Source organism: Xenopus tropicalis, chromosome 5, assembly GCF_000004195.4.
Source record: "Xenopus tropicalis strain Nigerian chromosome 5, UCB_Xtro_10.0, whole genome shotgun sequence".
NCBI classification, from domain to species: Eukaryota; Metazoa; Chordata; class Amphibia; order Anura; family Pipidae; genus Xenopus; species Xenopus tropicalis.
In genome coordinates, this window is record NC_030681.2 from 41,729,591 (window position 1) to 41,748,478 (window position 18,888).

At 42.2% G+C, this 18,888-nt stretch overlaps 1 protein-coding gene across 4 annotated transcripts in view; it reads left to right on the plus strand.

Annotated features, from left to right (window-relative positions):
• The window catches only part of arhgef33 (Rho guanine nucleotide exchange factor 33), a 48,114-nt gene that overhangs the window by 1,787 nt on the left and 27,439 nt on the right, over positions 1 to 18,888 (plus strand). The window lies entirely within an intron of this gene.

The following is an 18,888-nucleotide window of genomic DNA, read 5'->3' on the forward strand; positions in this document are numbered from 1 at the left end:
CTTATATGATACAGGTCATAGAACGCTGATATAACTTCTTATATCCTTATTTTTTAAAAACAGGGATATATAATTTTTTCTAATGAATAGGTTTTATTGAGCCAACTGATAACAACCCCAAGGACTGTTTATAATAATGTATAGGAAATTGATGGCTCGTGTATGTCGTATATTGATTAAACCTCCTATCCAGGATCAATTTTATCTTCCTCAAAAAATACACTGGCCCAGGGTACTTTTCCTGAGTGTGCCGTTTACCATATTGTTTGGGTCCCAGGCATCCTCTGCACTACCTGGTGTAAGTCCATGTGTACTACAGAATTTCCTTACTGACTTCTCTACTAGCTTGGAACACCCATGTATTTATTTTAAAGAAGAGTAACACTGGAACACCACAGTGATATTACTTGAATCGGTTCGGGCATGCCCCTCGTTCCTGCCCCTACAGGGGCCGATAAGCTGCCGAATCGGTCCAAGGGACCAATATCGGCAGCTACAATTGGCCCGTGTATGGCCACCTCAACACAGCTAACTGAAGCTCTGTATTCCATGAGTCACTTCCTTATCTGTGACGAATTTGCTCTTATCAGCAACTGAACGATGACAATACAATAAACGAACTTGAGGAGTAGGTATCTGCCTTGAGGGTTGTACTGTATAGTGACCAGTTGGAACTGCATGGATTTTTTTAATAAGAATTGTGACACCTCTGGAGTACTGTGAGTAGGTGGCATGGTAGGCCCAGCCTACCCACGGGCGCCTAAGAGCCAAGGTTTTAATGCCAGTAATGTGGGTTTCTTGGAGGCTTATTACCTGGGGTATGTATCACTTCTGGAAATTAAATGCTGTGGCTCTTTTAACTTGTCGTTGAGACCCTGAACATCCCATCCTACCACACATAGTTTGGTCACTTTGCTATTGTAGTGCGACATACACCTGTGGTTGGATATGAGTAAGCCTTGCCAGTGGTGAATATGGCAAAGTCTCAGCATGTCTCAGCATGTCTTTTAAGGTAGTAAAAGCTTAAAGGAGAATGCAAGTCAAAATTTAAAAAGCATACTGCCCAATAGTCCTCCTTTTGTTTAGTAAAATACTTTTGGCTCACCTAATCACACTTACTTCAGCCTACAGGAAGGGGAGAGAGATTTCAGTGATGTCACTGTAGGCTTCACACTGCTGTAGGCTGCCAGCATCATATCTCAGAGAAGCAAGCAGGGATCTGGGAATTTAGAAATGCAGTAAGTACTTAAAAAGAATGCCTTTAGACTTACTTTTAATTTATATTAACCTTTCATTGTCCTTTAAAAAGAACAATAACTTTAGTGCAACTAGCAGCCAGTAAATTTCCCAACAAAAATCCCCCCAAAAAAGTCCCTCACCCACCCTGCTGTGTTCATAAAACATCAAACATCAAAAAAAGTCCTCTGCTGCACTTAGCCTGGTCTTTGCTTCAGTTACTCAGTCATGGATGTTCTGCATGTCTTGGCTTTACTTCATCAATCTTTGCTGTTGTTGTAAGTGTCGTAGTAACTGTGTTTTAGCAGTTTGCGATGACCTCAAGGATTGTGCTTAGCTCATTTGTCGGGGCGGGGGAGGTCATGTCCCACAGGTTGTTGTCTGGTGAGGCAGAAGCTCCAGCATTATCCCCAGCATCACCATCTTGGTTCATCAGACTTTTTCAAGTTTGTCACATACTGTATATATTTCTAGCTATTTGGGGATTGCCATTAGGCATAGGAGGTGCTTAGTTCCACCTGATGTTTGTTAGAGCCCAGTAGGGCAGCTTTAGCCACAAACTGTTTAGAGGTATAGTAGAGAGGAGCTCTGTACTGACACGTTCTGCTACATCACTGGCTAGGCCATGCCCCCCAATGGTAGAGAATTTTGAATGGGTTTATATTGCAAATTTATTTCATTTTGTCTAAATAACACATATAAAGATTTAGATTTTTGACTTTACATCTCGTTTAAGCAGTGTGATCTAATTATCTACCTACCGCAAGGACCAAACATGGAGTGCCTTTAGTCCCTGTGTTTGCCCAGTTTAGCTCAAGAAATAACAGGTTAGTTTCGACATGGATTGTGAGTAAATAAATAATGTAACTTACAATTGTTTTAATTAAATAGTACATTTTTAGGTATCATATTTACCCTTTAATTCACTTAAAATATTCAATTAATTTCTTTAGCATTTATGTAACCTTATGCTCCCTTTCCGTGGTACTGAAATGTGTGAATGAGCATGGGCTATATCATGGGCTATATTCTATACATTTAATCAGTTCATAACGTTCCTATACATTTTCTCCCTGAAACGTGTTCTTTCCTGTACATTTTCTCCCTGATTATAATATAATGGGCTATTTTCTATACATTTATTTAGTACCTATATTTCCTAAATTTTTTTCCCCTGATGTCAGGCCACTCAGCGTCGGACTGGGCCGCCGGGGTACCGGAAAAAAACCCAGAGGGCCCCGATGGCCCAGATCCAATCCCCCCCAGGGCACTCCTGTGATCTGCTGTCTCCCTCCCCCGGTAAGTTTCTTTTAGGAGTGCTCGGGGGAGGGGTCAGAGGGTGTTGGTGTCGGCAGAAGCCCCGGTGGGCCCCTGCACCCCTCAGTCCGACCCTGGGGCTACTGTAAAGGTTTCAAGTGTTCCAACATAGGCTATTTGAATTGCCATTAGATATGCAACTGGAACAGTGCCTGCAGTATATTTCTAACCATTGTTTGCCATCATAAATAAATGCTTTGGTAACTAGCAGCATTTTTAAATAGAACAATATTCTTTGCTGAACATCTATGGAAAAACAAAGATAAATCTATACTGTATTCGATCCAGATTTTCAGCTCTGCTGTTTATAAGATCAATTGCACAGATGGCTTAGAACAGTTGCCTCTTTAATAGTGTAATTTTTTAAAACTAATTAGTAATACTTCCAACAAAACCAGGTCATGGGTCCATTTTAGAAAAAAAAAATCTCCTGGATTACTGCCAGCCAAAAGCAATTATCCTAGACAGATCTTAGGGACGTTTCAGGAATTTGATGACATCTAGTTAAAACAATTTTCAGTCTGGAGTTAGAAAATTATTTTTAAAGGCCAGCAAACCATTCCACAGGGGGACTGGCAAGCAGCCACAGTGAAGGATTGTGCGAGGTGTCGGTTCAATCTTGCAGCAAGTGGTGGGAAACTTCTAATGCAGTAATCCCCAACCAGTGGGTCATGAGCAACATGTTGCTCCCCAACCCCTTGGATGTTGCTCTCAATGCCCCCTAAGCAGGTAGTTATTTTGGAATTCCTGACTTGGTGGCAAGTTTTGGTTGAATAAAAACAAGATTTACTACCAAATAAAGCCTCCTGTAAGCTGATAGTGTGCATAGAGGCTGCCTAATAGCCAATCTTAGCCCTTATTTGGCAGCTCCATGAACTTTTATGGTGCTTGTGTTGCTCTCCAAGTCTTTTTACATTTGACTGTGGCTCACAAGTAAGAAAGGTTGGGGACCCCTGTTCTAATGAGTGGATGGTGGGGGGATGGGTAAGGAGGTTGGCTTTGGCCAGCCTTGGGCACTCATATTTTCCGGCCTGGTTCTGTTCTCAGTTGCAGCAAACAAAATAAATTCCTTGTCCCCTCTGGTTTCTAACTAAACACAGAATATATTTCCCTCTCTTCTCTAGGACCAGTTTTCTACATGGATTAATGGTTGGAAAAATAAGATATCATTCCAGTGAGTCACTGTACCGTCTCAGAGTTCTTTCTTAGCAGCCTTTCACAAACTGCTCTTCTCTCTCTGCTCCATGGTCCTTGCAGAGAGACCACTTTTGGCCTGGATCCCTCAGGCTGCCAGGGAGGGCAGTGTCTCTCTCATACAAAGGGAAGACAACATGTCTCTCCTTTTCACATCCAAGGGAGAGCCAAGGTAGTTGCATTATTTTAAAATGCAACTATGTTTGTTTTTGTGAGTTTCAGGCACAACCCTCTTAACCAGGGCTGCCCAACTGGAGGTCTATGGGCCGGAAATGGCCCTCCAAGGGGTTTGAAGGGATAGACACCCCTTTAATACTCTATGGTGCAACATAAATCAAAGCTAGCACATGCGCCACTCAGCACAGGAAATCCCTGTGATTTATTGTGTCAAGCAGAATACTCAATGTTACAGAGCCCCTTTGCCACACCGGGCACACGAGTAGAAACAGGCAAACTTTTATGGAATCATAGTTACATAGGGTTGAAAAAAGACCAGAGTCCATCAAGTTCAGCCCTTCCAAGTAAACCCAGCACACACAAACCTATACACTCACATACTGTACATAAACTACATATACAGCTACTAATACTAACTGTAGATATTAGTATTACAATAGTTTTGGATACTATGCTTGTTCCATTTGAAGCAGCGTAGGTGGTTTTTCACGGTGAGGGCAGTGAGGCTGTGGAATGCCCTTCCTAGTGATGTGGTAATGGCAGACTCTGTTAATGCCTTTAAGAGGGGCCTGGATGAGTTTTTGAACAAGCAGAATATCCAGGGCTATTGTGATACTAATATCTACAGTTAGTATTACTGGTTGTATTTATAGTTTATGTATGTGAGTGTATAGATTGGTTAGTATAGGTTGTGTGCTGGGTTTACTCGGATGGGTTGAACTTGATGGGCAATGGTCTTTTTTCAACCCTATGTAACTATGTAACTATGTAACTATGTTCAGCCAATGTGTTCAGACAGAACTGGACCTATAGCTGAACACACCCAAAGCTACTGGCTCCTCCTAGCGTAAGTGGTGGGCTGCTCTGGCGCACCCAATCCACTTGCATCAGGTGCATCGTGTTGAGATTGAGTGCATCGTGTTCAGAAAAGGGCTGGAACTATGCAGGCAAAAGCGGTACATGCCCAGCACGGTCTTACTCTTAGATGGTATATACAGTAAATGCCTTTCCAACTTGATCTCTAGTTTTTCAATTTTTAGTATAAATTGACCGTAAATATGCAGTGTGAGAATGAATTGGCCCACTAAAAAAGTTGGACACCACAGATACATATACATATATATATAGGTTCATTCAATAACATTACTGGATTTTCCTTATTCTGCCGTGTGTCTCAAATGCAATTAGCAGGAACTTCCTTTTTCATTTTATTCAAGACTGTAACAGAATTAGACTAAGTTGCTGACCGTGCTGAAATTTATAATGGCATAAATATTCCCCATTGTGTCTAAATTAAGTGTTTAGGGATTTCTTGTTATCTGTACATATCAAAGAAAGATACTGCTCGCTGTGTTATTGCTTTATAGCCTTAAACCATTACAGTGAAACAGATGTCCCCTGAGCTAGCAAGTCAAGGAATTCAACTTGTGAGAACTGTCATATGTCAACCTATTATACTATAGCCAGGACACGGCATGCTACAAAAAAACATGTATTATATAAGTCTGCCTTTCTTTATTCTTAGATTGGTTGTTTGTCCAGATTACTTAGCTCTTATAAAAAGCTCTATAAAATAAAACCGTCATGATTTTTATGGTATACTTTTTATTTCTAAATTACACTATTTACATAGCAAATAATTCACTCTACCATTTAAACTTTATTCTTGAAGCAACAAATGTTTTTTTTAGTTGTTATATTGGTCTGAGCTTTCAGAAGGAGCCAGCACTACACATTAGAACTGCTTTCAGATAACCTATTTTTTCTCCTACTCCCATGTAACTGGAGGAGTCCCAAGCTGGACTTGGGTTTCTTACTATTGAGTACTATTCTGATACCTACTGGGAGCTGCTATCTTACTACCTTCCCATTATTCTGCTGATCGGCTGCTGGGAGGGGAGTAATATCACTCCAGATTGCAGCTCAGCAGTAAAGTGTGACTGAAGTTAATCAGACCACAGGTCACATGGCTGCGGCACCCTGGGACATGATGAATATGGCTAGCCCCATGTGAAATTTTTAGAATTAAAGATTAAAAAATGGATTGAAAAACAGGAGAAGCTCTATTATCTGATGTGTTTTGAAAAAAAGCATGTTTTCCCATGACAGTATTCCTTTAAAAGGTCTTTTAAAGCTTTCTTTTTCCAGCATCCTCTTCTCTGATCTGACCAACAAGGTGTGCTACTCCACTACTTCTGGAGGCTCTCTGCCAGTTGGAAGCTGCTTTTTTGCATGTTTCTGCCTGTGGTTTACTGCTGAACTTTCTTTTGATTCATTGTGCTTCCCCAGTCAGTTCCTAGGGTGCACCAAAGCTCTGACTAGGTGCTGCAATGCGCTTTACTGCATTATCCAGTAGAATACTAAGTGAAATAAGTTCCAATCACATAGCTATGTTAATATTCTGCTGACAGTGTATATATATATACTACAAGGTGTCTACTTCTTCAATTGAAGTTTGTCTGTAGCCCAAATCAGAAATTCAAAACAGCATTTCTTTCTTGGCAGTGAATCACATTTTCCCTCAACATCATAGGGTATTGTTTGGGTATTGTTTTTGGGTTTTATAAACACGCCTACCATGGCAATTTGTGTACACTAAACAGAAACACATTATCTGTGAACAAAACTTGTCACCATTGGCATAACTACTGAGGAAGCCGACCCGGGGGCTCTGAGGGTTCTGCTTCCTTGTCAATGACCCATGATTATGTGTCAGTGGGATCACGGGTGACTTGCAAGTTTGCTCCGATCATAGGTCACCCACGATTATGTGCAGAGGAACCCCCCAAAGTTAAACCCCTGCTTGTCACACTTAGTTGTCCATCTCTTTAGTCACATGTCACTAAGGGTTCAGATCAGGACTGTGGAGGCAACTGGGCAGTTGTGATGAGATTTTTGTATTGTTCAAGGACAGATGACTATCTGAGATGGCTATCGTGGCCAAATCACTCAACCTTCAACTTTTTGATTGATTACAATTTGTTCTTGAAGTCAAAAGGGCTCATTCAGATCCACAGACACAGTGGGCACAGTGTGCTTTTCCTCTCAGTGGGTTGTGTCTAAACTCACTTTCACAGGTACTTGCATCCAAATGTGTTCCCACACTTCCATATAGTTGCGCTTAGTGCCAATCTGTCCTTCTAGCCTTCCCTTCCAAATTGCTGTGCCTTTTGATGCAGGGGTCAGTTCTTCTTCCTTTGCTTTTTAACTTGTTTATTAATGGAGGTGGGCATACAAAGTACTGTTTCTATTTTTGCTGACAATACTAAATTGTGCAAAATGATAAGTTCCATGTAGGATGCTGCCACTTTGTAGAAAATTTTGACAATATTGAAAAACTGGGCAGCAAAGTGGAAAATGAGGTTCAATGTTGATAAGTGCAAAGAAATACACTAAATGGTCTAAATGGTGGTGTGTTGGGGGAAACTTTAATAGAGAAGCTGGAGATTTTCATAGATAACAACATATATAAAAACCTAATTTTGCCTCTTTATATGTCCCTGCAGTGCAGTGCAGGTGGGCTCCAGCCCATAAGAAGGAAATTAATGTGCTGTAGGGAGCAGGGATGTGAACTAAACTGGTAAGAGGGATGGCAAATTTAAACTGCAAGAGTAGGCTGTCAAGGATTGTTAGGATTGCAGGGTGAGTTGTTGGCTGGCTGGTGAGGAATGAGTTAACATGCACTGGCCACGCAGCCTATCAGAGTCAGGCATAGGTTTCTTAAACCCCCTGCGTGCACTCCCCTTTGCCAGTTCAATCAAATCTCTCACACAGCTAGTACCTTTGCAAACTTTCAGCATTACCTGGGAGCTGAGCTGTGAGCAGTCACAATAGATTCAAAACCTTTGCCTAGCAGCTTTTGTGCTGCCAACGAGTTACAGACTTGTTACTGTGTGTGTAAGCCAGCGGCTGCACCCAGGAGCTGTGTGTGTTGTTACAATTGTTTCCAAATCAGCCTAGCAGCTATCCTGCTGACAAGGAGTCAGACTTGCTACTTTGTTTCGGGTCTCAAGCAAGGGGATCCAGTGTAACTTTTGCCTTATAACATATTGAACTGGCCATAAAATGGATCCAGCTGAGACCAGTCAAGCTATTGCAGATTTGTCTCAACAATTCACATCAATGTTTCAAGCCATGTCTAGTCTGCAAGCACAGGTTCAGCAGCTGCAGGACCATGTTACACGGGCTAATTTAGCTCCCCCGGCATCAGCTGTTAGTGCTACTAAGGAACCTAAAATGCCCCTGCCTGAAAAATACTCGGGGAACAGAATAACTTTTAGGGGTTTCATTAACCAATGCAAGCAAATTTTTCAGCTGCAACCCCAGCAGTATTCCACTGATTCCCGTAGAGTGGGGCTGATCCTGACACTTTTGTCTGGGGAAGCTTTAAATTGGGCTTCTCCCTTGATTGAACAACAAAGCCCCTTGTTGTCTGATTTTAATGGGTTTCTAGCAGCTATGGCGGTTATCTTCGATGACCCAAACCGTGTGGCCACAGCTGAAGCTGCCTTACTTGGTTTGTCCCAGGGGCGGGGGTCTGTGGCAAAGTATGCCGCTAGTTTCAGGCGGTGGGTGGCAGATACCTCCTGGAATGAGGCTGCGCAAAGATTCCATTTCAGGAGGGGCTTGACAGATATAATCAAGGACGAGCTTGCAAGAGTTGATGCACCAGATGACCTAAGCTCCAGTTGTGCATTAAAATTGATAGGCATCTCACTGAGAGGCTCCGTGAGAAAACTGGAAGGCCCTTGCCAACACCTATTACTAGCCTTGGTCAGGGTGATGTCTCTCAAGATGTGGCTTCAGGGGATGAAGCTATGCAAGTGGGATTTATCCGGGGGCCTATTTCTTTGGAGGAAAGGAATCGGTGCAGAGCCGAGCGCCTCTGTATGTATTGTGGATGGAAGGGTCACTTTTCGGCTGGGTGTCCCAAAAAACCCAGTGGAACCTATTGTAAAACTGACGATTGAAGTGGTGGATGGTTTTGCCTTGTGTTCAGGTCCAGTAACTCATGAGTTACCAAATGTTTCTTTATTTGCAAATGAAGTTTTTGTGGGAAATATTTCTTTGGACATTTTGCCTTCAATTCCTTTTGATGTAATTTTGGGGTTTCCATGGCTGTTAAAATCAATGTTAATGCCATAATCAACTGGGTAACAAGGGAGATCACCTTTCGATCAATTCATAGTGTAGAGACTAAATTACCCAAGTTATCTGGAGATGAGCGTTCAGGGAGGATACAAGTTAATTTCACTTTGCCTTCCCAATATAAGGGCTCTGGCACACGGGGAGATTAGTCGCCTGCGGCAAATCTCCCTTGTCACGGGCGACTAATCTCCCCAAACTGCCATCCCACCGGTGAAAATGTAAGTCGCTGGTGGGATGGCACACACTGCGCAGGCGATTTCAGCAAAAGAGTTTGTGGATGTGTTTGATAAAAGAGAGGCAGATAAACTTCCTCCCCATCGGGCATATGATTGCTCTATAGATTTGATTTCGGGCTCAAAAATTGGAAGAATTTTTAATTTATCAGAACCTGAGCTCAAAAAATATATTGATGAAAACCTTAAAAAGGGAGTTATACGTCCCTCTTCCTCACCTGCAGAGGCTCCTATTTTCTTTGTTCAGAAAAAAGATGGCACTCTGCGTCCCTGTGTAGATTACCAGGAATTAAACAAGATAACCTGTAAAAACAGATATCCTCTACCACTCATGTCCCAACTTATTGATCAATTAAAATCTGCTCGAGTTTTTACTGTTGGACCTTAGGGGGGTTTATAATTTAATTCGCATCCGAGAAGGGGACGAGTGGAAGACTGCGTTCCGTACTCACTATGGGCAGTTTGAATATTTGGTCATGCCCTTTGGCCTTACTAACGCTCCCGCAACTTTTCAATTTTTTGTTAACGATATTTTTCATGATCTAATTGACCAATTTGTAATCATCTATTTGGATGATATATTGATTTTCTCAGACGAACTTGAGCAGCATCAGCAGCACGTCAAGGAGGTATTGTCAAGACTGCGTAAGCACAATTTATACGCTAAGCTCGAAAAATGTCAATTCGAGTCTACCTCCATTAAGTTTTTAGGATTTAACATTTCTCCTCATGGGCTAAAAATGGATGTAGATAAGGTGCAGGCAGTGTTACAATGGCCAATCCCTAGGGTTTGCAAACTTCTATAGATGCTTCATTAGGGGCTTTTCTTCGGTTGTTGCTCCTATCATGTGTCTTACATGAAAAGGGGTCCCATTTCAGTGGTCTAACAGGGAACAAGTTGCTTTTGATAAATTAAAGTCATTGTTTACCTCCGCACCCATTTTAAAACATCCAGATTTGGAGAAACCATTCATAGTTGAAGTAGATTCCTCGGATTATGCTATTGGTGCAGTCCTCTCCCAACATCATGGCCCTAAATCTCTCCTTTATCCTTGCGCCTTTTCATCAAAAAGGTTGACTGAGGCAGAGAGAAACTATGATATCGGAAACAAGGAATAACTGGCGATTAAAACCGCCTTTGAAGAATGGAGACATTTTTTGGAGGGAGCTAGGAATCCTAAAATCTGCCAAATGTCTTAACTCCCGTCAAGCTAGATAGTCCTTATTTTTCTCACGGTTTGACTTTGTAATTTCCTACTGTCCAGCTAGGAAGAATGGGAAAACTGATGCTCTTTCCAGACCACCAACTTTGACTCCTATATCGCCTAAATCTGAAATTCCAATTATTAACAAGGAACATTTTCTGTTTTCTGCTCCATGTTCTAACTTTTGTGAAATTATTAAAGGTGCATATGCTACTGATGCGGACACTCCAGTTTTACTTTCATCTGGAAAATTGCAGGCACTAGATGACTTTCTTTTTCATGAAGAGAAGGTGTTTATCCCAGTGTCCTGCCAAAAACAGGTCCTGTAGTTGACCCATAGCTCCAAAATTGCAGGTCATTTAGTTATCTCCAAAACTTTTCATTGTCTTTAGACTTTTTTTCCCCAAGATCTCAAGGGTATAACACCATACTGATTGTAGTGGATCACCTTACAAAAATGGCACACTTTGTTCCAGCTCAAGGTCTTCCTTCTGCAGCTACCACTGCTGACTTGGTGGTGCGTGAAATTTTTCGTCCATGGAACTCCTGATATGATTGTGTCAGATCGAGGCACGCAATTTACCTCAAGATTCTGGCGAGAATTTTGTAGATCTCTTGGTATTCAGACCTGTTTTTCCACTGCTTTTCATCCTCAGACCAACAGACAAACAGAATGAACCAATCAAACATTAGAGCAATACTTACGTTGCTTTGTAACATCTTTGCAAAATGATTGGGTTACGTTCCTTCCTACGGCAGAATTTGTGTACAATAACTCAGTTCACTCCACTACTCAGATGACCCCGTTTTTTGCAAACACAGACATCCATCCATCCCTGTTCCCTGGAACGCCTAGTGCTTCTTCTGTGCCAGCAGTCCAAGAATGATTAACAGCTCTCCATAACCTTTATACTACCTTGATTTCTACACTTAAGGAAGCTAACGCTCGTTCCAATAGCTATGCTGACAAACGCAGAAGCAAAGAGGTAGCTTTCGAAGTAGGGGACAAAGTTTAGTTGTCCACAAAAAACTTGAAGCTACATGTCCCTTCTGTGAAGCTGGGTCCTAAGTTTGTAGGACCTTTTGTAATTATGAGGAAGATTAATGAAGTAGCTTACCGTCTGGAATTACCTGATTCTCTACGAGTACATCCTGTTTTTCATGTCAGTTTACTGAAACCCTGTGTTATGGGATGATTTTCTCACCCAAATATGACCCCTCCTGCTTCAATTTTAATTAACAGCGAGGAAGAGTTTGTGATTTCGGAAATCCTGTATTCATGCATTTCTCGAGGTCATCTCCAGTACCTGGTTCATTGGCAAAGTTTTGGCCCAGAAGAAAGATCATGGGAACCAGCAGAGAACATACATGCCAATAAGTTGATTAAAGAGTTCCATCATAGAATTCCTAATAAACCAAGACCTAAGACGTCCAGAGGCCATCCTCGGGAGGGGGGTAATGTTAGGATTGCAGGGTGAGTTGTTGGCTGGCTGGTGAGTTAAAATGCACTGGCCATGCAGCCTATCAGAGTCAGGCATAGGTTTCTTAAACCCCCTGCGTGCACTCCCCTTTGCCAGTTCAATCAAATCTCTCACACAGCTAGTACCTTTGCAAACTTTCAGCATTACCTGGGAGCTGAGCTGTGAGCAGTCACAATAGTTTCAAAAACTTTGCCTAGCAGCTTTTGTGCTGCCAACGAGTTACAGACTTGTTACTCTGCTTGTAAGCCAGCGGCTGCACCCAGGAGCTTGTGTGTGTTGTTACAAATCAGCCTAGCAGCTATCCTGCTGACAAGGAGTCAGACTTGCTACTTTGATTCGGGTCTCAAGCAAAGGGTCCAGTAATAGTGTAACTTTTGCCTTATAACAAGGATTACCCTTTAAAGGTACATTAGAGGGCATTATAAACAGATAGGGGAGGATCTTTTTTGTCCCCATAAAAATCATCAACACACCAGAGGTCACCCATTTAGATTAGAGGAACAGAGCTTCCATTTGAAGCAGCGTAGGTGGTTTTTCACGGTGAGGGCAGTGAGGTTGGGGAATGCCCTTCCTAGTGATGTTGTGATGGCAGATTCTATTAATGCCTATAAGAGGGGCCTGGATGATGTTTTGAACAAGCATAAAATCAAAGGCTTTTGTGATACTTTAACCTACAAATTATATAGATATTGGTATATATAGTTCAAATATATAAGAATATATAGTTGGGTATGAGTGTGTGTATATATGTGCACTGGGGATTTTTTGAAAGGGGTTAAACTTGATGGACTTTGGTCTTTTTTCAATTCTGTAACTATGGTGCACTATTCCTATTTGCATTTCAGTTTATACAAATGTAAATTGCAATCATGTGGTTATATTATTTCATATAGAGCAAGTATCCATGGGTTCAAATAGAAAAACCTTTTATTGGTTTACTACTATGTATCACCACTGTATAGCTGCTGTTGGTCCAAGTTTCCGACTATTTCTCCAGCAAGGCTTGGGGCTTCACATCAAATAATTCACTATGATTAGGAATTTATTAACTAATAAAAGGTGTTTCTTGTGCATCTTGGGGAAAAACAACTGAACTGAACAGTGCTGTTGTGAGCTCTTTATTTCACAATAACACCATTGTCGATACTATAAAATGATTATACACTATAAAAATAAATGTATGCTATTTTCAGCTGTGGAGTGTTTATTCAGTGCTTAAACTCTCCATGTTTTTCTTGGTGGTTTGGAAGACAATTCAAAGAACCAAATAGTTTTGTGAAAGGAAGATCCGGGATACTTCTGGACAGACACAGGGAAAGAAAGCTATGGACTCAAACAAGCAAAAAGGTAATATGTTACTTATTACCGGCTGTGTCACCAGTTTAATAAGGAAAGTGGTAGTCCTACAGAGGAGAAAAATAATAAAACAATTAGCATGCTATTAACTGAAATGATGTCCCCAAAATCAAAGACATAATTGTCATAAATTGTCATCTTGCTCACTCATTACTCTGGGGGGTGGTATGCCTGCACTTGTGGTTACAGTGCTTCTGCATTTATTTAAATGGCTCCTTCCACCACCAGCAAACCAAGTCCACCCACCACCAAGTACATCTACATACATTTAGCCATAATACTTATGCTGGCTGTACCACGTATCTACAATTATGTACGTTGCTTTTATTAAACCTGAAGCAACCATAATTGTGCTTCTTCAAACATTTGTGATCATAATTCTTAATATGAGTGTTTGAACTGTGCTCCTCCCACATTGGTAGGAGGTACCTGTATGCCATGAGGCAAATACCCTATATTACACCCACAGTCAGGAGCGCCATCAGGGGGAGACAGTAGTCCTGAGCCCAGTGGGTTTTTATGAACTTAGGGGGGCCCAGCGTGCTGCACTTACTAGTATTATCCAGTCCCCCCTTCTGTCAGAGAGATGGAGACTTGGGAAGGGAGGGCAGGAGCTCAGGTACTTTTCCCTATGCTTGTTGGTCACTGATATTAAGCCCAGGTAACGCTGCATGGGGATTGGATGAACTGGAGGGTAAGTTGAAACGCCACCCATCCAATCCCTGCAAGGCTGTAACGGGACTTAGGGTGAAGGCACACAGAGCTACTAGTAGCAGCTACTTGTTGTGGCCACTAAAATAGATAATGCTGATCATTTACTCTCTCTACATGTGTTTTAGCAGAGGCAGTTCTCAGTATTGTCTATGGCAGGGTATTTTCTGGCATTTGGAAGCCATGAAAAGTAGCTGCTACTAGTAGCTCCATTTGTCTTCACCAGGACCGCCTCAGATATCACGGGCCCCTCACAACAAAATTTTCTCCCTGCTGCAGCATCCTCCAGCTCCCCCCTAGCATCCTCCCCAACATCCTCCAGCTCCCTCCCAGCTCCCCCCTAGCTTCCTCCCCAACATCCTCCAACTCCCTCCCAGCATCCTCCAGCTTCCCCCAGCATCCCCCAGCTCCACTCTAGCATCCTCCAGCTCCCCCCAGCATCCTCCCCAACATCCTCCAGCTCCCACCCAGTGTTCTCCCCAGCATCCTCCCGTTCCCCCAAGCATCCTCCCCAACACCCTCCATCTCCTTCCCAGTGTCCTCCCCAGCATCCTCCAGCCCCCTCCTAGCATCCTCCAGCTTCCCCAGCATCCTCCCCAACATCCTCCAGCTCCTCCCAGCATCCTCAACAACACCCTCCATCTCCCTCCCAGCGTCCTCCAACTCCCCCCTAGCATCCTCCAGCTTCCCCCAGTGTCCTCAAGCTCCCCCCAGTGTCCTCCCCAACATCCTCCAGCTCCCTCGCAGCGTCCTCCAGCTCCCCCTGCTCCCCCCAGCACTGCTTGCTGCGTCCGCTTTTATAAGGTTGAACCCTGTACGTACTTATAAAAAGTGGAAGCAAGGGGCGCAATCAAAATTACTCGCTGACCACCAATGACCCAAGGGGGCCATGCTTAATAACTGTATCATAGCTGGGCCCCCTTTAAAGCAACGATTGTCCGGGCCCGGGACAACTGTCGCCCTTGTGCCTCCCTGATGGCGGCCATGGTCTTCACCCTTAAACGTATGTTTAAGGGTGAAGGCCCGGGCCTAGGGTGGCAGAAGCTTAGGGGCAGCATGCCGCCCTGCCGCAAGAAAATTTTTAAGTTTGGCTCCCATACAAGCAGTCGGGACCTCTCCCCACTGCTCCGTACGGGAGTTTAAAGGAGTGCATGCGCACTCGCGGCTGCGCGGGGGGGGGGTTGTCGCGTGTCCGTGCATGCGCACAGGGGGCGAGCGTTTGCGCATGCGCACGGGGGGGGGGACCAACAGGGGCGGCACTAGAGCTCCTGCCCTCCCTTCCCAAATCTTGGACTATCTAAGTGAGTGCAGCACTGCAGGGCCCCCCTTAAAGGGCACCTATAACTATGAAATTGTTTTGCCCACCAGAGATATAAGCCTGTATATAGGTGCTAAGGGAATCCTGTTTTTCTAGAATAGGCCTCTATACAGGTGTTAAGGGAATGCTAGGTTTGTAGATAAGACATTTATTGGCAAATCCCAGAAAGTCTCTCACAGCTTTTATAATTGTGTAACTAGGAGCAAATCATAAGAGTGCAAATCATGACATTGTGTTGCACTATATAGATTTCCATAAGTTAAGGTGCAGAAAAAAAACCACTTTAATTTCAGTGGGAAAAACCAGGGGAACCTGGGGTCTTAAAAGTAGTCTTATCTTGGATAATATATGTGAAACCGGTATGGTAATACAGTGGGCACAGGGCTGCTCCTGCCATGAGGCAAGGTGAGAACTTACAGCCAGTTACTAGAGTTGGCAAAAAGCCACCGCTGAAAAATTTAAGAGCCGAATTTCTGTAATTTGGCTCCACTTGTGCAGAGAGCACAATAACTCTCTCTGTACTAACTATGCGCCCCCCCATGTACTGCTTCAACACTAAAGTTGTATGCGCAGAGCGGAAGGGGCGGTATTTGAGCTGCTGATCCAGGATTGGTGCTAAGTGTCCATATCCTGGGGCCCCCAAATCAGTGCAGGAAATAGTGCGCTGCAAATCTCTTTGCCTGACACACTGACGCTCTGCAACTCTATTTACTGGGTCCCGTTTAGAGAAAAAATCAAAAAGAGAGCAAATTAAATGGCAAGTTAAGCCTTTCATTTTTTCAGTGCATAGAGAACTGTTTCAAACCAGTTCAACAGTTTATCTGCTTGTGTATGGGGCCCTTTGATAGGCCTACCTAATTATCTGACCAAAAATTTGGCAAATTTCAATTGTAGGTTTGATTTTCTTGTTGGATGGAGGACCGCATTGGCTTGTTCACGGGGTCCTCACTCCAGAGGATTGTATTCCCATTGTTGTAATTCAAAATCACATGTCTTCCAGAGGCTTGTATTCCCATCATTGTAATTCAATGTCACCCGTTATAGGTGTGCATATATAGGGAAAGATCCTCTCGTTTGGCAACCTGACCAAATGAGCTGATCTTATTGTGTATTGCCAGCTTTACTCTTGGAATAAAGATCTTATTTATCATACCAGACATGGAAACTGCATTCTCTTTCTCCTTCACAAACTAGTCAAATTTGTTAATGCTTTTCATTTAAAATAACGGGAGGAACACATTTTTGTGTTCAGGTTTCAAGTTTAGCGTTTTAAACCTTTTATGTGGAATAGCACCCACTGCAATAATGTACCCATTGGTCACCAGGGATTTTTGTTTCTTATAATACATACATTTATACTAATGAAGAAACAAAAAGGCAACAATTTGAATTAAAGCAACAATGACTACAAAGCCCTTTTTCTTACAGATATAGAAGGTGCAGCTATACAGTAACTGATAGCAATTAGTCAGATATTAGCTTTGATGATTTTTATTTCTAATTGTAATTATAAATGCAAACTGTAGCTATGGGTTACCTATTTGGAGGAAGTTTACAGATATCTTACACAAAGTTGCAGCTTCTGCACAATATCTGTATGTGTGTAGTTCACAAAGATGCAGGCCAGTTACCATTAGCAACTGGAAAATCACAGACTGATAAATGCTGAAATTATGGGAAACACTGACTGACCAGAATATCCCTCTGTGTGACGTGTCCCCTTTAATTGGACTCTATTTTATGACTGCTGATGGCATTCAGGGTTGTACAGCTTGGGGCCAGATACAGTCCTATAAACTGCTTATTTAGTCTTTTTACAGACTACTCTTTATGACATTATCATTTAAATAAACTTTACATCATATACTTGAGGCACATTTATCAAAAATTGTACAGTCATTAAAAAAAATTGTGCATAATTGCAACTCACAATTTTATGTATTAAGAATCGCAAATGAATTAATCACAATTGTATATAGTTGTGGAAAACAGTTTCTTGGTCAGTCACAAAAAGAAAATCAGCCAAAACACGTTACATTGACCTCAGTGGGATATCGGAATCTGGTGTTATTTTGTTGGTTTTTTTATGATAATTTTTTAATATATCCCAAAATATCACAGCCTAGTGACTTTCTGCAATTTCACTTTGCATTTTGTGTTGAACATGGATAACTTTGTGGAACAAGTTGCATTATATTTCCTTAGATTGATAGCAACTAGGGATGCACTGAATTTTTTGTGTTAGGCAAACCCCCGAATCCACCCTGATGGATTCGGCCGAATACCAAACCAAATCCTAATTAGCATATTATAATTAGGATCGGGAAGGGTTCGAAATTACTGTGCGCTGGGTGTGCAGCAAAAAAAAAGTTTTCCCCCTAACATTTAACCTTTCCAAATGTTAATTAGCATTTGGTTCGGCCAAACCCTGCCAAAAAAGGCAGAATCCTGGCCAAATACGAACCAAATCCTGGATTTGGTGCATCCCTAATAGAAAGTGATACAGAGTTCCTCATCTGTTTTACCTTGCAGGTCAACTTTCCCATGGACTTCCATCCTACCATCCCTTTAGCATTTGTCTCTCCTATAAACTTGCTATGGGAAAGTTCTTCATCACTCCACCTGCTGAAATAAATGCCTCAAAAATCACCCCTATCTCTTTCTCTAGCAACCATAGCCAAAATATTGGGCATTTGGGCCTGTTCATTTTATACATTAAATTTGAATTGCTTATATCCCCTGTATGGAAGCACTTACTTTCTGTATCCTGATTCTATAACTTATAGGGATTTGAGCTGTTAGAAAGCACATACCTACTTGTAACTCTCCTTTACTTTTTTGCTGGTTACATAGCCTGAATTGATGAGTTAAAATTTGTATTTGTTCCATGTATTATGTAAGGGTATAAGGCTACTGCCACATATAGGCATTCTCGGTCTGTGGATAAATGCAGGCTGAGAATCTGCCCCTACGCATCTTAAAGCTTCCTTATGTGCCTGTATCTGGAGCCACTGCCTTGGCCCACGTGCAGGAACAAGAAGTGGATTTTGGTGCTGAAATTACGCGCTGAAATCTGCTCTGTGTGCCTGCACCCGGCTCAACACAATGGACCTTTTGAGAATAAGCATCAAGATCTGCCTTAAAGGGTTATTATATCCTTGTATTCTTGTAAAATCTGGTTACAATAATGACAGTAAATATGATGTGTGGTTAGTGCTTATGCATACAGTGAATATATTAGTAGTTAAATGTCATTGTTTATGTGTTGACCAAAAGACATAGACAGGAAAGAAAACGGCTTCCCTTCTTCTCCCTTCCCTCCAGCACCGGAACAATATAAAGCTTGAATAATTTTTTACTGTGGCATTCGACTGTAAATCATTTAATTTCTAAGCTTTTTGCATGAGTTCATTCATACTCACATCATTTCATTAAATACAGTCCCACTGCCATTTATCTGGGCTTCCACCACAATATATTAATCTTTTGCTCTGCTCCTAAAAGCACTCTTA